General features: G+C 31.9%; 1 long non-coding RNA gene across 1 annotated transcript; it reads right to left on the bottom strand.

Moving 5' to 3' along the window:
* Window positions 1-7,103: 7,103 nt before the first annotated feature.
* On the bottom strand, window positions 7,104-7,430 carry LOC136984691 (uncharacterized). Its single transcript, XR_010882223.1, has 3 exons — window positions 7,361-7,430; window positions 7,237-7,287; window positions 7,104-7,157 (listed from the first exon to the last, which is right to left on the bottom strand). It is a non-coding gene; the product is annotated as an uncharacterized lncRNA (long non-coding RNA).
* Between the last annotated feature and the right edge of the window lie 293 nt (window positions 7,431-7,723).

Genomic DNA, 7,723 nt, shown 5'->3' with positions numbered 1-7,723 from the left:
AAAAAATCTGTTATTATTTTATACATAAAAATACATAAAATGTTAAGGCATTTTTATTAATATGTATATATGTATATTAATATATTATTAAATACTGTATATTAATTATATATTAATAAATAAATCGACTCCCCCTCCTGAAAAAAATGAGTTCGCACCACACGTGCGGAGTAAATTCATTTTTTCAGGAGGGGGTGACTACTTATGCGGAGTCGACTGTAAATGCGTACGACATCAATGAACGGTTAATGTTACCTATGGTTCCAAGATGGCGGCTCGTCTGATTTCAGCAAGGAAACAGTGGGGACGCACGTTCTAACCTAACCTAACCTATTCTAATAATTTTGTTGGTAATAATTATGGTAATTTATTAGAATAGACTTAGAATAGTGCATCCCCACTGTTTCCCTTCTAGTTGCTGGAATCAGAGACGAGCCGCCATCTTGGAACCATAGGTAACATTAACCTAATAAACAAAGAAAACACAACTAAAAGCTTGGATGTAACTTACATATATGTATTTTACAACAGATTTACCATAACTTTGCCGATATTTATAGAAGACAGTTACATACGCATTTCGATAGCGATTTAATAACTTCTGCGCTTATTGTCGAAAATTTCTGAAATTCTGCAGGGAGATTTGTTTATGTTGCGTTATTCTCGCCTGCTAGGATATTTGTATGCACAATTAACCTAATTCTTTAACAACATAACAACTTCTTTGTTAACTACAAAGGTCTCACGAGCTCTACATGGAAGGTAAGCACACCTCATGCTTCTATGCTACAAAAACGCCCTCTCAGCCAGGGCCGGATTTACCAATCCAGGGACCCTGGGCACAAATTCGGTGGGGGTCCCCCCTTTAAGAGTAGGCAAATTTGATGATTTAGAAAATTTACACAAAATACTGTACTTTCAATTAGATTTGAACTAGGAAGTTGTAAATTTCATTTAAAAATAAGGTTATTGTAAACATACATATATGTTATTGTGTAACACTAATTATTTTAATTTAACTGAAAAATACCTATGTGAATTTTTTCCCGAAATTTTCCGATGTTTCATAGGTTTTATCCCGGGTTTGGTTTTCTCTGCCTGTTGCCCTCATGATTAGGCCACACTAGGCTGTCGCGGTAATAGAAAAAAGATTATGTTTAAACATAATTTTTTTTCAGTTTTGTGGGGGCCCTGGGCACAGGCCCCAAATGCCCTTATGTGAATCCGGCCCTGCTCTCAGCAGAGATGTATCCGCCGCCCTCCCATAGCCAAATTATAGCCACGACAGTTTATTGGGGGTATTGATGCTATTAAATTTTGGTGATTAAAGGTAGAGGAGGTGGGGATATAAGGGGAGTTGTGTATTTCCAGTAGAATCAGACTTAATGACGATTTTACTCGTTGTTAGCATTACAATTTTTCAAAAATTTTTCTAAATCCCATCCTTACCCTCATAATTAAGCTTTATGCTATTTTATAATAGTTAAAAATATAAAAGAGATTTTAAAATAAAATATCATAACAGATGTCACGGGTATACTATAGATTACTCCCTGTGGAATTTCGTGTGTTTGGGTATATATCTGAACTCAGGGGACCGAGACGAGTTCAACAATACTCTACTTTTGGACCGGAGACGAAAAATAAAAAAGTTATCATACTTTTTTCCGGCGATCGCGCGATGATAGGGAGTCGCGTCGCTCTCGGCTAAGTCGGCTTCGCTATCGCGATCGGGAGTCGCGTGCTTGCCGTTAAAATTGCCTTTAGTAGACGTTTCCCCCTTTTTTTACTTTGTTCAAGAACTATCGTGAATCGATCACTAGTTTAGCACATGGCGGCGTGTGGTGGCTCCCATACGAGAGGTCAGTCAGGCCGCCATGTTCGCTGCCATAAGTAACATTAACCGAAATGGCGATCGCGCGATGATCGGAAGTCGCGTCGCTCTCTCCGTTCTCGTATCGCGTGTTTAACGCTCCGGGAGATGACCGTAGTCCGACGTCACGGTTTGCGGACTTTACCGCAAGATGGCAATACCAGCAACTATGGTGCCGTCTGCATGAGAGCATTAAAAAAGTATGGTAACTTAAAATGTGGGATAACTTTTTTATTTTTCGTCTCCGGTCCAAAAATAGGGTACCGTTGAACTCGTCTCGGTCCCCTGAGTTCAAATATATAATCAAAGTCCTGAAATTCCATAAGGAGTAATCTATAGTATACCCGATGTGACCACCAAATGTTGCCAAAAAGAGTTAAGCAACTCGTTGCTGGGTGTTTTCAGAAATGTACTTTTCAGATTAGTAAGAAGATTTTGTCAATTTCATTTTGTATATACATACACACAAAAGTAGAAAATTATTTATTGATTCACATGTGCCAAAATTCATTCGCTATTTATTTTTGATAATTTATTGTTACTTATGATGATAATTTTAAAAGTTTGAAACAACAAGGAAATATTTTCAAAACCATTGTAACTTAAATGGCTTTATGACTACGACCTTACATAAAATATTAATTTGATGATATTCAAAATATAAAAGAAAAATCAATTTCATACAAACTCATTCTATAAACTTAAATTTATTACTAAATGACAATAATAATTATACGAAAACAGTTGTTAAATATTTTCAGTCTTAATAGATGCATCTATCAATATTATTATTCCTAATTCTTAGAGAATATTTCAGTATTATAAGTTTTTCTGAGAAAGGCAGTGTCATTTCGCCGTTGATTAAAATTTTATTCAGATCCAATATTGTGTCGCGACCCATAGTTTGAGACACGTTGGTTGAGATGCAAATCAAAATTTTCTTTCTTAGCAAATTTTCATTGATAAAGATAAGCTTGTCGCTTCGATACAATACCACAAGATTTTTATTGTCCTTTCCTACATTTCACTTTATTTGTATTATTTATAATTTATTAAGTATTTTTTTATATTACGAAAATTATTCCACATGTTTGATTGGCAGCAATAAACCGACGTGCCGCTCGATTAAACATACCATTTTGGCAAAAGAGTTACAAATACAAAATAAACCGAGTAATACAAAACAGTATTATTTGCATTTTATATTAAATAGCAGAAATTTTAAATGTAATCTCACTTTCGTTATTACCTGAAAATACATGTATTTAATTTTTTATATTGTATGTGAGATCCTAGAGTTAATTAGATGGTTAATTATTGATATAAAGTGGAAAATCCTCTTTTTTTTTTACCTGGTATTTGTCTCCTAGTCAAGTAAACAAGAGACTCTCGAATATTCTCGCAAAATCAACAATCTCTTCCTTTGTTTTGAGAAAGTTTTTAAGATAAATGTTGACGCGTGGGAACGTCGACATTGTTTAAATTATATGGTAAGAAAAGTCGCAGAACCTATCGGAGAGTATAAAGAATTCGCCCGAGTTGTCAAATTCTTACGGCTCTCACCGGCCGACCGTTGACATATTAGAAACTATTGCCACAGCAACGTAAGTCACCTAACTAAATTCCCACACTCAGTGAGGATAAAAAGGGCACGTAGGGCGGACTCCACCGAAAGGCTGGACAGAAGCTCGTCTGTCACTCCTTTCGTCTCCCGACTGTCCTCCACGATCGACTCGTTGACTTTCGTATATGATAGGAACTGAAGACAGCGGAGCATTTAAGAGGTATCCAATATAGACTTATGTAAGCTGTCTCTCTCGGCCTGTTGGCTGTAAGTAGCTAGATAATAGATATATATTATTTCTTTAATGTATTATCAAGCGAAGACGTTGATTGTAGTTGTATACAGAATTAGTGCAGTAGCTTCAATGTACTCATTGCTTTAGTTCATTAAACTTTTGTTACTTGTTAACCTGGTTACCTGCCTTTCCTCGAAGCCAAACTAACCTATCGACTTACCAACGTTACACCTCACTCGAAGCGAATAAACCGCATAATTTAGAGAGCCTTCCTGTGAAAACGAGCGCTGGACTTACCGTCTCGACGCCAATCCAAAGGGGTTTAAAGTAAGAACACTCGACCCCCCGCTTTTCACACTGTATATTATATTGATATTTCTTTGTCAAGGGCGTTTGATACAATAGATCATGATATTTTATGGTCGAAGCATTCTAAGTTAGATATACCTTCTTTTATTAAGACAATTGTTTTCTGATACTGCTTTTCAAATTGAAATTAATCGTTGTCTGTCAGAAGCGGTAATTGCTAATAAAGGTCTTCCACAAGGTGAACAACTTAGTCCTATTTTGTTTAATTTATTTGTTAACGATCTCCCGGACATATTTTATAGCCATAATACTATGGGTATATCTATATCACCAGAAGTAGAATTGAACTGTCTTTTGTTTGCTGATGATATTGTAATATTTTCGTATTCACCTATTGGCCTCCAGAGGAAACTTCACTTAAACTTCTACAGGATTATTGTAAGTCTAATAAATTACTTATTAATGAGCCAAAGTCCAAAGTAATGGTTTTTCGGAAAGAGGGCAGATTGGGGAAGGCTGATAAATTTTATTTATCTAACTCTGAGTAGGAGGTCGTTTCGTCTTACAAATATCTAGGTATTTATTTTACTCCACAGGGCTCATTTTCTTTTTACCTAGATAAATTGTTTTTGAAATATAAACTTCAACTTTCTAATTTAATAAAGTTCATGGTTAGAATGAAGCAGTCTTCTATAAAGTCATACTTTCGTTTGTTCGATTCCTTGATACGCTCAAGTTTGGGATTTGTGTTTCCTATTTGGGGATCATCTCTTGTCCATAAACTAGAGAAGACGCAACTGAGATTTATCAGTTCGATATTTCATATTAATCGTTCCGTACCTCGACCCGCTTTAAGATTCGAATTGGACCGTCCGCCAATGGCTATACGTTTAGCATTGGCCATTTTTAGATACTGGATTAAAATTTTAGAGTTATCAAAATTTGATCTTAGAAAGTTGGTTCATAATAAATTGAAATTAATAGGTAGAAATTCCTTGGTTGTAACTTGGTCGTTTTCAATCGAACGTTTATTGTCTGATTTAGGTTATTCTATTGCTTACTATACTCAAATTTCTGATTAAAAAAAACTCTCTAGCTGAACTTTTTCAGTCATTAAAAGATAAATATTGGGCCCAAGATATTCATTATATTGAGCAATAATGTAGTTTTTTGAAATTTCTCTATCTTCCCCATGGACACTTCGATATTATCTGTTATCAAACTTAAATTACAATATTAAATCTTTAATAATACAACTGCGACTTAATGACTATACTATTGTATTAAAAGGGCGTAGAATGAATATATCGGCTCATTCCAATTGTCCACTATGTAACAGATTTTGTGAAAATGTTAATAATTACTTATTTGTATCTTGTGAACTTACCGAGTACTTAAAGGACACTTTTTTGACAATCGATTTTGATATGTTTTGTTTATACGATGATAATTTAAGTTCTGATATGTTGTATAGAGTTTATAAATTTTTCTGTTATTTATTAAACATGTTAACATAATATTACTAATTAAGTTATATTATTTATTATTTTTTTTAATCACGTATTACAATGTCTGTATTTATTAATGTTGTTATGATTTTGTAACCCCCTTTGTAAAGGCGAAAGCCAATAACAAATAAATGTTGATTGATTGATTGATATTGATATTTCAATATGATTAGCTGCATTTGTTTGATTTTTTATATATTCAAAAACCCAATTTTATTACTGAATTCTTAGTACAGTAATTCCAATATATTCACTTTCTATATTATTTTACATACATTAAATTTAAAATTCTTTTTTTTTTCATATTAGAGCCATGTTCTATACAATAACAGGAAATTTGAAACTGATATAAACATATTTTTGATAACTATATCTCGACAAAATATAGTGTTCCTGGTGGTATAAATTTATATAAATTTAAGAAATTATTTTCAGATATTTTTAATGACGCAAATTAAAATATTCGAGAAAAATCAATGGAATTTGCTTTAAAATTTTCAATAATAATATGTACGGTACACAATCTTCTTAAAATATAATTTCATAATCATACTCATTTTAAATATAAAGAATGCGTGTTAATGTTGGTGACATTAATAGATGTTTTGGACAAGAGTAAGGTGACCAGATAATGTAGTCATGAATTAACCAGAGAAAACTGTACTGCAAAATGTTGAACACTATTTTAATTGCGAGAAAAACATAAGTTATTAGCAAATACTGGTATACTGACAAACTAACGCTATATTATATACTTTAATTATTCACATGTTCATTTAAAAAAAAAAATAGAATTTTTTAGAATATATACCATTGGCCATAATTAAAAATTCCTTTTTGATACCGAACGTAAGACTCAATGGAGCATTTAGAATTTAATTTTGAGGGGAACCAATTTAAACAATTAAAAATTTTTAATGCGAATTCAATAAAATTCTTACCTTATGTGACCACTGATTCATAAGTAATAGAAGAAAACAAATAATATAAGTAAAAATACAAATTTTAATTAAAAAAACATTTTTTGGACATTTATTAATGGTTTTTTCCTTTTTAATTTGGGAGTACCAGGACTCTATGGCTTTCTCTGGGTGCGCCATTGGTAAAGCTAAAATGTAAGACATGTCCGAGTGAACAATGCCACGTTGTTATTTTAGGCGTGAATCTTCAGACCGTTTATAATGAAACTTTTTCCACATTGTTTAAATATAGCAAATTTACGTCATTTACAATATTAAAATCAAGTTCAAGAAGCATTAGTAATTTGAATAATTTTATTAGTTAAAAATATTTACTTAAGACATGAAAGTTGCATATTTATCTGCATACATAACAAAATTGATGATAGTTATTGTAGAGGAATCTCGATTACATGATTTACAAAAATATACCGTTTACTAAAAATAACTGTTATGAAGTTTCTAGGCTTTATCCCAGGTTAGCAATTTTAAGTTTAAGTAATAAAAAGTTTATCATATAACACTCTATCTTTGAATAGTCGATGCTCGTCTTTTTACATTGTTCTTCCCAAGAATTCTAAAATTAAATTAAAATAACTTAATTATTAATAATTGATCATTAATAATAAATAATAAATTTTATATTCATACGTACCTTGTAGTTTTTAATAAAAGAATCATCACATTCATCAGGACTTGTTGGTCGTGGCTAAAAATAAAAAATAAAGATTTATTTTATTTCCTATACGGACAGCTTAATTAATGATATTTAAAAAGGAAATACTCACTTTGATTCCATTTAAAACTTCTTTTTGAAATGTTAGACGATATTGAGAGGTCTGATGAAATATAATTACGTGAAATTTAACTACAGACATTTTAAATAAAAATATTTAAAACAAAAGTTTTTACCTCTTGGAAATACGAATTCATTTGGACGGAACATTCCGAATCAACGTATTCATTGCATAAAAATAGTCTCTAAAGGAAGAGAAAAAATTTTTTAAGTCATTTGGATTCAAGGCTTGTGCTTATAGTTATTTTGAGTTATAAAGGTTTGTGTTATACATATATGTATACTGAATATGTGTTGAAAATATGATCTTAAATTCCAAATACTGTACGTAGTATAATCGCATTTTTAAGATTTTGTCGCCTGTAAGCCGATAAAACTTGTGCCCTTTTGTAGGAGGAGAGATAGGATTAGATATATTTTAATTCTTGAACATTTATAAACATTAATCTTTTATAATGAATATAATTAAGTTAGCTTCA

The sequence above is a fragment of the Centruroides vittatus genome, unplaced genomic scaffold (genome assembly GCF_030686945.1).
Source record: "Centruroides vittatus isolate TY-2023 unplaced genomic scaffold, ASM3068694v2 contig_926, whole genome shotgun sequence".
In the NCBI taxonomy this organism is placed as follows: Eukaryota; Metazoa; Arthropoda; class Arachnida; order Scorpiones; family Buthidae; genus Centruroides; species Centruroides vittatus.
The sequence above is the reverse complement of the archived record's forward strand: the minus strand, read 5'-3'. Positions and strand labels throughout refer to the sequence as shown.